The following is an 18,172-nucleotide window of genomic DNA, read 5'->3' as shown; positions in this document are numbered from 1 at the left end:
AATTTCAAAAGTACACTGATCAGCCAAAACATTATGATCACCGACCTACTATCGATATCAACCCGTCCAGACATTAGCCGCTTCACCTGGCGAGGAATGACTTCTAGTCAGACACACGCACTATTGCTGTAGTATCAGTGAGCCTGCTGTCCATGTGTATAATGGGGAAGCGTGAAATCTATCTGTGTTTGAGCGAGGGCAGGTTGTGAGGGCCCGGAGGCTGGGCACGAGCATTTCGGAAGCTGACCGGCTTCCCGGGTGTCCGAGAGGTGCTACAGTGTGCGTCTTCAGCACATAGCGAAACCAACACGAACCACGACCAAAAAGTGGTGGCGTTGGGCGGCCACTCCTCGTTACACATGTCAGACGTCGCCGACTGGGCAGGCTGGTAAAACAAGACAGGCGGCGAACTGTGGTAGAACTAACATCAGACTTTAATGCTGGTCAGAGTTCAGGTGTGTCTGAACACAGAATGCTCAGAGCTCTCCTAAGGATGGGCCTCCGCAGCCGATGACCCACGCATGTGCCAGTGTTAACACCGCGACATTGGCAACTACGACTGAAATTGACACGTGACCATCGGCACTGGACGTTGGCGCAGTGGCAGAGCGTTTCATGGTCTGATGAATCCCAATACCATCTTCATCATGCCGATGGAAAGGCGCGAATCTGTCGTCTTCCAGGGGAACATCTCCTTGACACCTGTACTGCGGGACGGAGGCAAGCTGGCGAGTGCTGCATTGACCTCGGGAGAACTTTATATGGCCACCATGGTGTCCAGTGCAGCTCGTGCAAGGCACCATGACGGCCAAGGAATATCGTACAGTGGTTGCAGACCACGTACACTCCTTCACGACGATCACGTTTCCCAATGACAGTGACATTTTTCAACAAGATAATGCGCCATGTCAAAGGCCAGGGGTGTGATAGAGTGGTTCGGGGAACACAGTGGCGAGCTCAAACTTGCCGGATCTTAACCTGATCGAAAGCATCTTTGATGTGAATGAAGGTGTCGTTACAGCTTATCGCAACCCCCACCCCCAGAGAATTTACGGGTGTTAGGATACTTGTCGGTGTGGTGCCAATTCTCTCCAGCTGCCAACCAAGGCTTCATTGCTTTGATGCCACGACGCATCTCCGCCGTTATCCATGTCAAAAGTGGACATACCGACTAATAGGTATGTGGCCATAATGTTCTGGCTGATCTGTGGACTAGCAGTAGAAAGCTGCCGTCTTTACATTAACACACGCTGGCACCGAATTTTTGACAAAAGAAAATAATTGATTGTTACTTTTTGTTGAAGTTTTCCAGTGACGGTTGTGTTTCAGTTGATATAGTAGTCTGTTTACCTGAGCTGCTGTTTGGGACAGTTTAGTGTCACTCATAATCAGGTCCTTACTTGAATTTGTAGATTAACTTTTCGAAATTCGTAACGTAACTCGCTCATCCCAAGCAATGTATTTCGACGCGTGCAACTATCACAGCCAGTTGTAGTTAATATATTTCCCATCACATCCCTTAAATCGATGGAATGATGTAATACCGGAATTACAAGATGATCGTGTACACGCCATCTTCAGCGTTACCACTTGCTTACGTTTACGCATACTGCAAAATTTATCACACATGAGACATTCCTCAGAAATAGGAATGAGCATTTGGCGTCGTTGGCCATGAGGCTCCGTTCGGGTATGTTCGGCCGCCAAGTGCAAGTCTTATTTCATTCGACGCCACGCCGTTGATGAGGATGAGATGATGATAACACAACACCCAGTCCATGAGCGGAGAAAATCTCCAACCTGGCCGCGAATCGAACCCGGCCCCGCTTGCGTGGGAGGCGGGCGCTTTACCAAACAGCTAAGCAGGCGGACACATTCCTCAGATATGCTGCTTAAAGTGAGTATTTACTTCCTTGAAAAAATCTGTGAAGTTTCATGGAATTCTAATTGAACCCCAAGTTTATCCTCTACGATGGCTTCGTATAATATTCACCATTATTGCCGCTCAGTCTGGGTAATCTTATAAGTCATTCTCGCAATGATCGAAAAAAAACTTTCTCATCTGATATTGCATCTCAGCGTTGCCATAACTATTATCATGTGGGAGAAGAAGCAACAATGTTATTTGTCGAAAGAAAGCTTATAGCTGTTATATCTTGCCGCTTACTACAGAGAGGATAATCGGTGATCTTATTCTACCTATGTCAGTTTTATGAGGATCATCCCATTCATCTATACTTTGTTAGTCTTTTACGTAAATTTTTCGGCTGAGACGTCACAGAAAATGAAGCATAGAAGAAGTTTACATAAAATGACTCACAACGCTCGAAGTCTACGAAGAGCACACGAGCTAACTAGTGAAAAAGATGAAAGCGACCTTCTATGAAACATATCCACTGGTGTCATACATTAGACGTGAAAAGAGGGAAAAACTCCTAAATCTCCGTGTTTTTAATATTGCGCTAAGGGCAAGTGACATGTGGATACAACAAACGGGAAAGAACGCACTTTAAAAATTTGAAATGCAGTGCTGCAAGAATTACTATGAATGATAGTTAATCGAGTAATTTAAGAGATGTTTCGCAGTAGTAGATAAATTGTTACATTTTTGGAACTTCCTTATCAGAAGAGTGGATACGATTGCATCTAGCTGTTGTCCTCAGAACTGCAAGCTAGGCGATTAAACTTTGTTGTATTTTTTTGTTAGGAAGAATTGTTTATACCTCCAAACGAGTGGGAAGAAAACAGGAAATTATCGTTTATAATCATGTAACATCATTAATTAACTGTCAGATAGCGAAAGCAATAACCAGTACGTATGACATTAGTTTCTAACAAAATACGCCCTTGATTCAACCTTCAGGCAGATGTATGGTGACGTACACGACTCTGCTTACGTTTAACCTGTAATTGTTTGTACGCGATGATAACAGTTTGAATGCTAGCAGGCAATTACGCTGATTAGTATCGTGTCTAGAAAGAGACGTCATATACTCGCGTCACCGCATACTGCGCCCACCTGCAGTGCCATTGTATTTCAGTGATCGAATCACAAGCTTTATCGACAGTCCAGTGACCCGACAGCCAAACGAGCGATACTCTTCGCGGAAATAGCACTGCAGTTTACAGTCTCCAGGCGCACTGCGTTTGCATAATGAGTTGTGCCTGCATCCAGCCAAATGAGGTCAACTGATTCGTGAAAACAGACCCCCGTGAGGGCATTAGTGCGTTCCTGATACCGGCCTACCCCGCCGTATGTCTGTGACACCTTTGTTGAGTACAGACTGGCAATTGACAACCCGTAAGCTACAGATATTATAATTTTTGTTCACTGCAAAGGAAATATTCGTCCTTTAATTGCAACCTTGTTTTTTCTCCTTGCTGAACCAGCTACGAAGTGCCTCGTGATCGCTCCGCATGCGACAAAACCCCAAGAATATGCTGTATGTGGTTTGTCTCACATTTATTTACAAAATATCAATAGAGTAATGGAAACACCTATTGTGTGAAATAAGGTTACTTCTGTATGGTAATTCTATGAGTAGCATGCAAGTATCACCAGTTATTATTTTGCACTAGCTTAACGCCGACTGCGTCTCTTCAGTAGACGGTATGGTATGTACAGATGTTTTGTTTTATGTTTTTCTATAATAGAATTTTTAGTTGTTCACAGATTACAACACCCTCTAAACGTTTCACGATGATTAATGCCATTGAAGCATGACCTTTTCCGAATGTACTTCAGACCGATAAGAGGTTCTGGTAGATGCAGTTCAACGTTTTTGTTAATCATGACTTTTGGAATCTTGTGGTTAAATTTCTATAGAAACTTTCATCCCATATGACAAATTTCTCTATATATAACCGAAAAGTAAAATACGAGTTTTCATGAACTTATAATTTTTTCTTATTTAACTAAATATTTTCTTAAAATTTTCGTCCACTACTTCGCTCCCATAGGGATTGAATTTCCAAAAACAGTGAAATTCTACTAAAAGTTTAGACCAAGGGGGATTTCAGAAATGAGGGATATGCTGAAGGGGCCATTCCCAACTTCCCACAGGGTGGGCAAAATAAATCCAATCACATACCACAGATAATATACAAAATGGAAAATTTATATTTTCGACAGTTAAGAGATTTTAAATAGCTAAAAGTCACCAGAGACACAGAATTTGGATTAGGCAAAATGTAGGTAGTTCACAAGCAGACAATGGTAACTAATGAAGAAAAAAAAGGTGTTTCAAATCTTTTGTAAATGTAACAGGAGATAATGTCGGTCATCTATAACATCTGTCAGTAACAGCCTCACACATGGAAAATTACGAAGTAGTCATTGTTGAAGCAAATGTGTTAGTTTTCTTTTTATTTACTTTCTTTGTAGTAGATGAAGCAGAGACGGTTTTGGGCAACCTAGTCAGCTTTGATAGGCACTATCAGTAACCATCTCGGCGTCAATCGCCTGTTGTCTTAATATCTAGGGGTGACTGGGCCATCAGGCCAAAGGCAATGGTGAAAACTTTGGTGAGGGGTGTGGACACTGACAGCCAGTCCAAGATAATCAGAACATTGGATTCGGTCAGGTATGTTTGGCTGGTGTTGGAGGTCCACTGGGAAGAAGAAAGCTCGTCACAATTGATAATTGTATTGTGGTGTCTGTTCGCCCCAGAGAGGTGGTACAAGGCGTAGCGACGATTGCAGTTGCCCATATCTTGTAGGTCACAAGGAAATTTGTGGTGAGTTCTATGGGAGCAAACTGATGACGTCATCAGTCCCTAAGCCTATACACTACTTAATCTTAAACTAACTTACGGTACGGATAACACACACACCCATGCCCGAGGGAGGACTCGACCATCCGACGGGGGGAGCCGCGCGAACTGTCACAAGGCGCCCCAGACAACTCGGCTACCTCGCGTGGCTCTTAGGTCACAGTTGCTGTGGTACATGGCATTATTATCCTTGAACGTGACCAAATAAATTGGTCAATAAGTCCGTAAGCACTCGTTCCAACAGGTCCTGCGGCCAAGATCATGAACAAATCATTTGTCAGTTGCAGTCATTCAGATGATGGGCACATCCAGATTTTTCCTGAAGATATCTCTTGTAATTTGTATGTATGTCAATAGCTGTCTAATCGATGTACCCACAGCCTGACAAAAAAAAAAAAAAAAGCTAAACACTGAGAACAGGAGGAGGAAACGAGATGAAACTTCACAGGTTGAGAGGGTACCTGACGCTATTTCAGTAATTACAAAGTCGAGTCAAATTTACAAAGAACTTAGAAGAATGAGCCCACATATCAGTGTGACGTAGCACGTGGACGTCTGCACTGTTTCTTTTGGACTGGGTATCATAACTTCATAGTAATCTCCCTGTGCCAAATGTGCTCTATTAAGAACATACCTGGGTATCTTACTGGTCACGGAAGTACCTCGTTATCATATATATCGTAGAGACGTGTGCCATGTTCTGCCATGTTCAAAAACTGCACCACAATACTGTCGCATGTGAGGTAAAACAGGACACAGTAAGTCTTTGATGTTCCTTTCTTCCACTAGCAATCATGGCCTGAAGTCATATGTGATTCCTCCCGACACCATAACGACAGGAGCAACACGTTATGGCTAAGCAAAAACGTTGGCAGGACTGAACCTCTCCCCAAGTCACTGCTACCCTCTCCAACGATGGTCATACAAGGCTTTGCGGAACCGCGATTGGCCAATGAACACATTGCGACGCCATACGTTCAGCAGTCCATGCCTCCTGGTCAAAGGGTCGCTCCATACCCAAGCCTATTGTGTTGCAGTATAAACGAAAGGCTATTCAGGGGACGATAATTCCCTCGGCTGGCTGCTGTTTGTCTCCTACCACTGGTTGGGGCTGAATGGAGCGTTGCAGGGGGGCCATTACTTGTTCTGGAATGGTAGGTGCAGATGTGAAGTGGTTATGATGTGCTTCGTGAGTAATTCTACGATCGTCTCGTGTGATGGTCAGGTGTCGACTGGAACCCTGATGACAGATATTTATGGCCTCTCTTATACGTGAAGTCCGAAATCAAGTAGCTGTCACGTTCAACAGCCTCACAAATCTGGATACTGCGCGAGTCGACTAGCCAGCCAAGTGGATACCCCCAACGGGGACCCTTTCATACTCTGTCAAGTGCTGATAATGCTGTCTTACCGAGGACACTGCATCCTTATGACCTTCACTAAGCATCTGACATTGTTAACGACTTATATGCTCTACCAGGTCCAGTAACAACAGTAAACACAAACAACACTGATGCACTCTGGTGGCCATTCTACCTGACACAAAATGTTGCAACTGAAATCATCGACATACTTACCTGTGTTGTTTGCATGTATGAAGTTAATTTTGTATCCGACCATGTCTTCTGAGTGCTTTATTTTTTGGTAAAGCAATGTATCTTTTTGTCCAGTGACTTCTGAATTTCTGAATGTGTATAACACTGCCTACCCTATGTGAGTCAACATATTTCATGTAAGTCTACAGTTCTGAGATGCGGTAGATACACTTTATAACCTGATTCCATGGACGTCATGACGTTAATCAGAGTTATTTAATTAAAAATGACTTTTATCGACAGAGGTAAGTTGCGATAATTATGTTCAGTGTCTTCTGGATATCTTTGTCACTAACTGATCATAGATATAAAGATGTGGTCGTATTGCCAATGTAGACGGATCTGAATTTGTACCTTTCGTGGTGAGTGCCAAGTGACTGACATAATTACACAAATTAAATATAACCTCTGTAACCACTGGAACACCCCTTGGGGACCACAAAAAAGACTTACAAGGACTTATGGATCATATGGGTGAATATGTAGTATCCTAACTGAAATAGTTAAATTATGCATATAAATGCCAAGACCTCTGGCTCTATCTACCAATAATTTTCTTGAGGAAAATATGTGTTTTCCGTGTATTTGCTTTGGGCTGATTTGATTCATTGGAACCCTTATGTTAGAACAATTTTCTCAGGCCATATTACAACGCTTCTGTTGTTAGCACCAGAATTTTCGCATTGCAAACTTGACGAAATAGAATATCAATGTGTGTCTGTCAGTAGTAGCTATATCAGCTCTTTGGCCCACTTTGTTAACACTGGGCATTCTTTTGCACTTTGTTTGTCATGTGACTTCGTGACATTATCATTCTTATGAAAATCACTATCACTGATATCACTGACTTCATCATTCCTATCAACAGGAAGCGATACAACCTTGTAATCAAAAAATAGCGGAAATAACCCATCTATTTAAGGCGCAATTGAAAAATTTAAAAACTCCCTCCCTCACCTGATCTGCACCACAGTGCAGTAATCCTTACCACCAACCAGTTCGTAAACGTTAAACTGGAACCACTGAACGGTCAACACTAAACGGCAAATACTGATTGGTGAATGCTCAGTTCTTAATGGGAAATGCTAAATACCTAACAGTAAACACTAAAGAGTAACCACTACATAGTAAGTGGTAAACACTTAACAATAAACAATTAACTCTAAATGGTGAATGCTAAATGCTAAATGCCAAACGCTAAATGTTAAACACTAAACGATAATGGCTTAACAAAAAAATGGTTCAAATGGTTCTGAGCACTATGGGACTCAACTGCTGTGGTCATAAGTCCCCTAGAACGTAGAACTACTTAAACCTAACTAACCTAAGGACATCACACACATCCATGCCCGAGGCAGGATTCGAACCTGCGACCGTAGCGGTCGTGCGGTTCCAGACTGTAGCGCCTTTAACCGCTCGGCCACTCCGGCCGGCAATGGCTTAACACTAAATGATAAACGCTTAAAGCTAAACGCCTAATGGTAAATGATAAATTCTTAATGTTAAATGCTAAGTGGTAAACGCTGAACGTCTATGGCAAAAAGCCTTGCGGCTTAGCGGTATTAAAAAGTTCGCTAGCACTGAGTGAAGCAAGCTGCAAATTAATGTACACCTACCTCAGTACAGCGACAGCGTTCATTCATCATTCGTTGCTCTGCATTCGTAGATACTATGCAGACGATGTTAAAAGCAGCGTTGAAGAAAACCATCGTCCATACTTACGATTGCAGAGCCCGCATAACCCAGGTAACAAAAAAAAAAAAAAAAAAAAAAAAAAAAAAAAAAAAAAAAAAAAAAAAAAAAAAAAACTGTAAATATATAGAATGAGATTTTCACTCTGCAGCGGAGTGTGCACTGATATGAAACTTCCTGGCAGATTAAAACTTTCTGCCGGCCCGAGACTCGAACTCGGGACCTTTGCTTTCGCGGGCAAATGCTCTACCATCCCTTTAATGTTTTTTTTTTTCGTTGCTGATCGGTGTGTTTACTTGTTGGTTGTTGCGGACGTCGCATGACATCCGTTATAGTTCGTATTGTTGATCGTTCCACTCAGTTTATTACAGAGGCTAACCAGCACTCTGACTGAACACGCTGAGCTACCGTGCCGGCGCCAACTGAGCTACCCAAGCACGACTCACGCTCCGTCCTTACAGCTTCACTTCTGCCAGTTGCTCGTTTCCTACCTTCCAAACCTTACAGAAGCTCTCCTGTCAACCTTGCAGAACTAGCACTCCTTAAAGAAAGGATGTTGCGGATACATGGCTTAGTCACAGCTTGAGGGCTGTTGGGAAGGCAGTAGACGAGGTATTGGCAGAAGTAAAGCTGTCAGGACGGGGCGTGAGTATGCTTGGGTAGCTCAGTTGGTAGAGCACTTGCCCGCGAAAGGCAAATGTCCCGAGTTCGAGTCTCGGTTCGGCACACAGTTTTAATCTGCCAGGAAGTTTCTGTAAATTTCTATTCATAACAAGCAAAAGTGGATGCTTCCTTCCTTCATTGAAAATGTCCGCTTCCCGATACTGATGTTTTTGTTGTGTTATAGTTATGGTGCCAACATTTACACATTTACATCGATAGCACATCTACTATTAGTTCACGCAGCTTATATCACACGCAAGACATCCAGAAATGTACTAAGTACAACCCGAAATATTACGAGATTAATACAGTCAATACTCTCCTACAAAATGAGTTTCACACTCGGTCCTTTTCAGTGGATTCTTCAAAGGAAGATGCTCGACAAAAGATGTTCTGTAAATGCATACTGAACAGGCCACACAGAATTCTTCACAAAGGCCGATGGTTTCACATGGGTTTTTCTCTACAACAAACACACCAAAATCTCCGAAACATCACAGAACTGTCCGTAAATTCATCTGCTTGTACTGCGATATAAACAGAACGCGAAATAACAGTCACTTCTTCATTTTACAAATAACTTTTTTGGACACGTCTAACATGACCTTCTCACCCTGGCAGCTAGTCCATGACTGTCGAAATACCGTTGCTTTCAGTGCATATAACTCATTCCAATGTGCGGGAAAGACTTTACTCTGATTGGTTGATCAAAACGAACAGCCAATCAGATCAGTCTTTCAAGATCATATTTGCGCTTAAACTGTTTTACTCCAATCAACATTCACAGATGCATTTACGTCATTTCATGCTGCAAATACTAACCAAATGTTCCACCAAACCAGCAAAACGAAAACTAAGAGAAAACTATGCTTGAAATATACTTTAGAACTGATTATCTTCTTATTACCTATCTGGCTGCCTCATTACAAGACCAAACACTCGTATACAAACGTCATCCGCCAGTTCCGGGGGTCTACAGTTTTCATGACACCCTGGTGGCGTAACACTTGATAGTTAAGTAAAGTGTAATACAATGAAGAATTAAAATTTGACGTACGTCCCACATACACACTCACATTCACTCACATTTACTCTCATCTTAACACAAAATGTAAATATTAACTTTTAAACTGTTATTTTAATTTCGAAAGAAAAATTATCGAAAGTTTAGAATTGAAAATCTTTATAAAGTCAATCAGCAAAATGAGAGTGCTATTACTGTTTTTAAATAACAAAAGATATATAAACTGTTATTGTTCCTGTCTGAATTTACTTCGTTAAGTGTCAGTTAAGTACTTTTTAATGGTTTTTTTTATATCTCCGAAACTATAACAGGTAGCGGTATCAAATTTTGATACAAATTTAGCCTGAATAACAAATGGTCACGTACCCAATATGGAATAAAACAGATGATATTTAAAATAGTTATTTAGTTTCTTAGGTGATGTGAATAAGTGATTTTAGTACGCGCCACAGTGAGCATTTTCACGGTCCGCTTTAGCGACAGATATGGCTATGACGCATACGGCAGGCCACACGTCGGCCACCGCCGAATGCTACTATACTGCAGGCTTCGAAAACAGCTTGCCATAACGTAACAAAACTTACTGCAAAAATCTGCAGCCACGTAGTAGCTGAGACGCTACAGCCTCTTGTTTACTGATCATCATTGATTATTGCGCTACAGTGATCACTGACCATTTTTAATCAATGACAATCACCATTCACTGACCATCACAGTCCAGTTACCATCGTTGATCACTATCAGTGATCATTAACCATCGAAGACAACTAACCATCAATGACCTCTGACGATCAGTGACTGCTTCCACCAAAATATATCAACATGCCCCAGAGTGTATCACAAGTTATCGATCTAACTGCACCAACCTGAGCGCAAAAGCGTATCAATTTACCCCAAAGTATATCGTATTACCCCCACAACTGAAGAGAAAATTATGGTTTTTATACAGGAGTGTATTCAAAACTGGCTAAGGTAATAGTAATTAAAAATGCAATAACGAACGTCAAGTGGGAAGATAATGTATATTTTAAGTGGTAAATTCTAGCAGAATGGCATCCTGTAAATAAGTTTTCACATCGCTAGTCTATATCTTGTTGTAGAAATAGAAAACAGTCAACCGCTTGTGAATCGGAATGTTTATTAAAACCCTTTTAGCATGGTTTCAACGTTTATAAACACGTTTTCTTCCAAAGGCACTAGTCAAATATAAAATTTCACATCCGTAAAATGTTAAAACGTGCACACTATTGCTGTAGTCGTATGATACAAGTAAAGAAGTATGTCATTTGTATTCCATTAAGAATACCTGTTGAGACTCAAACAGTGTAGTATTCCTCCTTCTCATCAGTATATTGTAACACGTGAACGATGCCTGCGCTATTTTAATTCCAAGGAAAGATTGGAAAAATATAAATGAAGTCCAATGCTTCTTGACAGAGCGTAGGGGAACGATGCGGGAGACCCCCACCGCCGTACCAGGCAAGGTCCTAATGGAGGTGGTTTGCCGTTTCTTTCGTCCGACCGGAATCGGGAAATGATGATGATGAGAACAACACAACAACACCCGGTCATCTCGGGGCGGCTGAAAACCTCTGACCCCGTCGGAAATCGAACCGGGGTCCCCGTGCTCGAGAAGCGAGAATACTACCGCGAGACCACGAGTGGCGGACCGAAGGAAAGATTAGATGCAGATTTAAATGAGTGCCCAGTTTAAGCCACCACACCCGGTTTCAACCAGTCAGCAGTATAATGTCTACTCGCTAAAACGAGTTTGTGAAATTTACAAAATTTAGTAATAAACCGAATCTATCATTCGTGGATTATGCTGATACGGAAATACATAATGGAAACACTCCAAGGCTGCAATAGTAGATATGGTTTGTATTCTGATCAGATACATCTGCATAGGCCGTTCAGTGTCGCCTATTATATACAATGCGGCTGTAACCGGTAATATTGCCAGCTTAAATTGTGTAGAAGTAGCAATTCCATGGAATGGTTTGCTCTGCAACTCTAAGCAACAGCTGTAACTGGGAATATCTTTTTGTCACAAAATAAAACGATGATAATAAGCCCCGGGGAAAAAACAAAAGAATGTCACATCAGCGAGAAATCCTTTGTGGAGGACCATGAGAGGCACTGAGATCAGGCTCATTCTACAGGGCCGTGCCGAAGTGCAGAGACATTCTGGTTCCAGTGTGAATTACGGACATTGCTATACTGTGCCCATCGCATTCTACCATTTGAGCAATTCCGACGGGCATTTCTTGATCAAGAAAGAAGATAACGGATTGTGATGAACAAATTACATTAAATCCAGGTCGTGTTTAGATTTTACCATCGAACACGGAAAAAGATAGTTCCAGTAACGCATCAGGAGAACAGATCAAACCTGAATTTCCGATTCATTTACTCATAATTTTTCTGATGTGGTTACCTTGGGAGGTCTGCATCTTACCTAAAACCAGAAGAACTCAAGATAATGAGGACATATTTCCATACGATCACGGACTTCAGTCTGGTTAACCAGATGGGTATCTTCCCATATAAATATGTAGCCAAAGAAGCAATTCTTCTGGAAGATCATCTGCCCTAAATCGACAAGTTTACAAATATCCTAAGAAGCCAAACAGTAGCCAAAGGAGCGATTCTTCTGGAAGATCATATGCCGTAAATCGAAAAGTTTAAAAATATCCTAAGAAGCGAAACAGTAACTGAGGTTGAGATTCAAAGAGCATGCTGTGTGTAGGACACATTTAGTTGTAACACACTTGGAGACATGTATTTAAAAATTAAACTGCTGCTCCATGTTGATGTCTTCGAAAACTTTCGTCGTCCTTGCCTTAAGACATAATAATTAGACCCGGCATATTGCAGCTAATAGACAGTCTCGAACAACTCCTGTTGATGGAACGAGGCATAACATGTAGAATTGTCCAGGGTTCTTGTAGACGTGCAGCTGACAACACCAAATCCATGTCTGATTACAACGAAAACATCGCTGATTCTTACATCATATAAGTTGATGAGAACAGCTTGTATAGCTGGGTGACGTTGCAGCATCTTACCTATCCATCTTTGAAGGGCTTTGTCCAGAGACCATCGAAAATTTTGATGTGAAATGGGTACCAGACGATTGAACACAGGGTACATATTGGAAGTAGATCTTGAATACCCTGAAAGTATTCATTATTTACTTTCAGGTTTACCATTATGTCTGGAAAAAATGACACCACCCTTACCGAAGAGGAAACCAAAGAAATTGTTTACGACATTGAATGACAAGAAAAATAGTGTCATTCATTATAGAAATCTAAAAATTTGGAAAAGTGAATTGCTTTTGAAAAACATTAATCGAATCCTATAGTTTAGCCAAGCTCTCTGGATGAGAGACTAACTTACGAATTCGCATCAGTGCACGTAATGAGTTCGAGAAGAATCTCTTCAAACTCATGAACAACGCCGTATTCGGCAAAACCGTGTGAAATATATGTGGCATGCGGAACGTTACAGACTTAAAACATTATGGAAGGACAGGTTCTGGATAGCCACATTAACGCAAAACCCAATTATGAAAGGTGCGTCATTTTTAATTTCGCCAACTCAATGTCGTTCTTTACATACCAACCGTAGTGGCAATGGCTGTTTAAGACATATCGAAAACGATCCTTTTCGATTTCCGTTATGAAAATGTACTAAACTAATTCCCACCAAATAGTGTAAAATTGCTACACAGGCACTCATAGCCTCATATACCACATTGCGACTAATATAATCTATGAAGGTATCGCGAGTGATGTGCATACAAGGTCGGGATTCCCAGCGAATAACCATTACGATATTCCGCTGGTGAACAAAAACGTTGTTGGTTTGACGGGGACCGAGTCTGCGTGCATAATGCGCAGAGCAAAAGCCGTAAAACAATAGTCTACAGATAGACTCTCCATTGAAGATTACATGGAGTGCGTCCTGGATTCCTGAAGTGAAAACAACTGAGTAGTTTGTCATTCCTTGGAGCGCGTTTTGCCTGGAGTATTAAAGAACTTAATCTCTCTTTATCTTCTCAGGATGACAAACTATAAGGTAAATATATTGGACTAGGGACATTACCGTATAAAAACAAAGACTGGAGAAAGCTGATTGTTCTTATTACAACTACACGGGAAAAGGCTGATTGTCTATAATGTAAGATACCTGATTGGTTTTTATTTCAATAATGTAAGTACCGGAAAGTGTATAAGCAATTTTAATACCAGGAAAAAACGTTTGTGTGTAGTGTAAATACATAATGGGGTTTTATTTTGTGAACATGAAGATACTTAAAATTTACAAATGATGTCAGCACTTGAAAAAAATATGATTGTGTATAATGTAAATACTAAAATACTAAAAAAATTTTTTTGTAATAAAATCTGTTAATAGCATATTTCTTTTATTTAGTTTTCGCCCTCTATATTTAGCTTCCTGCTCTCGGCTCCACTGTGACTTATCAGGATAGCTGAGTCACTCGGAGACAACTACGTCTGCACTAGACCCAATCTCTGCATTGGGCTTTGTCTGCCTCGCAGCAAATGTGCATTGAGCTCCGTAATATGTAAGCTGTATGCACGTCCCAGTTTTATACTTTAACGTTAAAAATTATGAGGTATGACATTTAATGGCAGTCGTTCTTCCCACGCACAATTCGTGAATGGAACAGGGAAGGGGGGATCAGATAGTGATACAATAAGTACCCTCCGCCACACACCGTAAGGTGGCTCGCGGAGTATAGATGTAGATGTAGATGTAGATACAGGTGCACAACCACACGTGCGAGATGAGATTTAATGAAGAATATAAATGAAGAGATAGTATAGACGGTAGTTTCACGGTAAATTTTCTATAACTTCTGGGAAAATTGGTAAGAATTGATTAATGATCATATTCCTGTTTACGGACTTTATATATGCCGCATGAAATGCATAGATGTGTGTGTTACGCTGTCTCCCTAAATAAAGAGACTTATTTCACACAGAATACAGTAGGAATGGAAATAATGAAATTAATTAATGGCAGATAAGAAAATAATAAAGAAGTGACATAAAATTGGAATTTTGATTACTGTCTGTTATGAAATTTTCCGGCACAATAAGCCTAGCTCTATCTGTAAATGGGTAAATTTTTTTTTTATATTACTTCCACATAAACGAAGTAGTCTTTCTATTGTTGTAGATTTATGCTTACCAATTAATAGTACTGCGTCCGATGGCCGTATCCACACACAAAATTTTGACCGTGTCTTTTATATTGTTGTAATCGGATGTTCGTGGTAACTCCGAAGTACACAGGTGAGCTACTTGGTTTTCAATATATTGCAGTGCTATTTGGAATAATGACTCGTACAACTTTTCACTGGTAAAATAACACTACATTCTTCCTTAGATACACACAAAAAATGCAAACTTTTTACTTATTCTCACAACTAAAATGGCTACCGCTGACTACTCACTAAAATAACGTGCGCCTACATTCGTTCATTTACAGAGAGAGAGTCCTTCCTCTTACCGAAGAACAGGAAAAAATCTCCTGGTTTTTATTAACGATGTTCAGAGTATTTCTGATATATAAAACACGGAGAGAAAAGATAACTTTGATTGAGACATGTGTTTAAGAATTATAGTGTCCGAGATAAGAGAAATGCAGAGACGTTACACGCTTCTAAAGAGCGCAGAATTTGACATACAGAGACAACATTTTAGGTATATAATTGTTAAAATAATGAGCTTAATAAGTAAATAATTATCATCTTTGATCGTCAAGTTAAGGCTATTTTTACTATATATGTGGCACCATTTTTGCACATGATTTAAATACTATGCTCTGATTGCTTGAAAAAAGTGAAGGGGAAGCACACAACTGGTCTGCTTCCATCATCTCTTGCAATTTTTTTAAATACTGGGCCATGATTTGCTGGAGATAAGGAGAGGGAAGGCGAGTGTGACTTGAACTGTACGTCAATGATAACGTAACTTGCGACTATTTCAATACTGCGCTCTCATTGGCTGGAGATAGAAGGGGCCATGGGATATAAGGCAATCGGTCTGTTTCCGTTATTTTGCTGTGCTACAACTGAGTGGAGATAAGGAGGAGCAGGTGAGGGGGAGTGGCAGAGAGAGTTTTTCTTTTTTTTTTTATTTCCCTGGATATTCCCTACTCTTCTATTACACTTTGAACAGGAGAGTGACGGTATGGTATGAAGAACACCATTAGTCTGCTGTTACATATACGGATGGGGAGAAGAGGTTCTTAGATTTTCCATTTATACAATTGTGCTATTTCTGCCATCTTGGATTGTTAACATCACATTCTGGCTGACTGGAGATAAGGATAACTCCACTGTATGATTGGTTGGAGGTTGCAGGAGGAGAACATCGTCTTTTATTTTCTGCTAGTGCAATTGGGCTGTTTCCGCCCTCTTGGATTTTTTAATTCTGTATTACGGTTTGCTGCAGAGAAGAATGGGGAGGGGAGGCGGGGAGATGGGATGTGGCTTCACATCCATAATAATGGACATCACTGACTACATAACATCACTGACTACATCAGTGGTGACGCTGATAATATCACTAGGTCACTTGAAGTAGAAAGGTGAGCCACAATGCCCAGTATAAAGAACGTGGGCCAAAGAGCTGGTATTCCTGTTCCTCTGACCTTCAGTAGACAGAAGGACATGTCATATTGTCATGCATATTGAAACATTAAGCATTTGACCCTCACTTGTTTTAAACAATGTTTGTGGATATTTTGGTATAAATTTGCCGTAATAAGATGTGTTGACCAAAGGAGAGCTCAACATCACACTGCTAGAGCGCTTCTCACTAGTTCAAGGTATGGGGTTGAGTTGTTCATCACAAATAAGGATTTCTCATCTCGATCTTGAAAAAATTATGTAACTCTCGATACCTCCAATGACATTTCCTTACTTAGAGGTGGAGGATGAGGTTACTTTTAACTACTGTGGTGTGATCCATTAACTTATTGCTAAAAAGGCGTGTTGCTCCCTCCGACTCAGCTCACTGTCATGTGTTCATGATTCAGGACCCGTCCTCAGAGCTTCTACATAGCCAGTGGGAGCACTGTCTCCGAAAGACAAGGTTACAGGGTTGCGTCTCAGTCGCCAAACAGTTAGTATTTTTCAGGAAGCTGCAAACCACCATACACTTCACGGCACTGCAGTGTGAAAGATGCATTACACAGTCGTTTTCTTTCATATCGTTTCATACCGTTATATGAGCCCTAATGCAAATAAAATGAGGTCCTATTCTTCGTAATCATCACATTAAGTTCTTCATGGTATCCTTTGACGTGATTTGGTTACACTTCGTTGTAATGAAATAACTTAATGGTCTTGATGGCATAATTGGAGAAAAGTAAGCTATATTCTAAGTCTGGATTTCACTACTTCACTACTTTCATTTAACCCACTTGTGGCATACATGCCGTAGGCAAGGTCACGCTCCAGTACGGCGTGTCTTCCTAAGAAATAGCGTAATTCGAGAATATGCTACAGGCGCGTGACAGAGAAGAAGTTTTCTGTTCAGTTCTCTTCGATGCTGCACTTTTTCACATCATAAAAAGTGAATTTAGTGTAATTCTATTCATTCCTAGTGAGAGTTTGAGAGTGCCAAGAATAATGTTTCCAAACATAACATAAACACACATTTATGATGAGCCGTATGTTATAAATTTCGCATGCCGCCTTAATTTTAACTACGAGCTAAAAAATAACCGCTTTTTAAAGTGAAAAATGTATGTATCGTACTTTTTCTGCACCACAGTTTTTCTAAGACTTACATCATGAATATACCAGTATCTTCTTGAATAATGTCTCCATAAGAGATTCACTGATTAAATTTTTCCAAGGAAAGTCAGTCGAGCTCCACCATTTATTGGGTGTCCCTTTTCTGTGTCATCAGGTGTTCATTCAATTCAAATATCGAAATATTTTTGTGAGTATAGTATTCTTCTAACCTGGAGTCCAGCAAATTACGTTTAAATTGTCGATATTTTTAGCCTAGTCCACTTGTAACTAATGCATTAATTTTAGCTCTTATTGGTTAACGAGATTCACATTTCAGTTCTAGTGTTTTTTCGTTCCGTTGTCCAATAGAATAATTTTACAGTGCAGGCTTACAACTTTGTAAATGTTACGAGACGAGTTGGGAACAGAATAAGCTAGCTCTGTGCTCATATGACAATCGCTATGCCAACAAGCAGTACCACCAGTACAACAGACCACAGAATATGGCAGACAGAAACGCAAGTGCTGCTGTACTACTTAAGGCACTTTGAGGTGACACTGTGTAGCTTCCCAGCCCAGGTGCGACTACAAAACCGAATGTAGACAGAAAAGAGCCAAACCCGACGATCCAAAAATATTACTAAAT

This window comes from Schistocerca serialis, chromosome 1 (assembly GCF_023864345.2).
Source record: "Schistocerca serialis cubense isolate TAMUIC-IGC-003099 chromosome 1, iqSchSeri2.2, whole genome shotgun sequence".
NCBI classification, from domain to species: Eukaryota; Metazoa; Arthropoda; class Insecta; order Orthoptera; family Acrididae; genus Schistocerca; species Schistocerca serialis.
Note: the sequence above shows the minus strand (reverse complement) of the source record.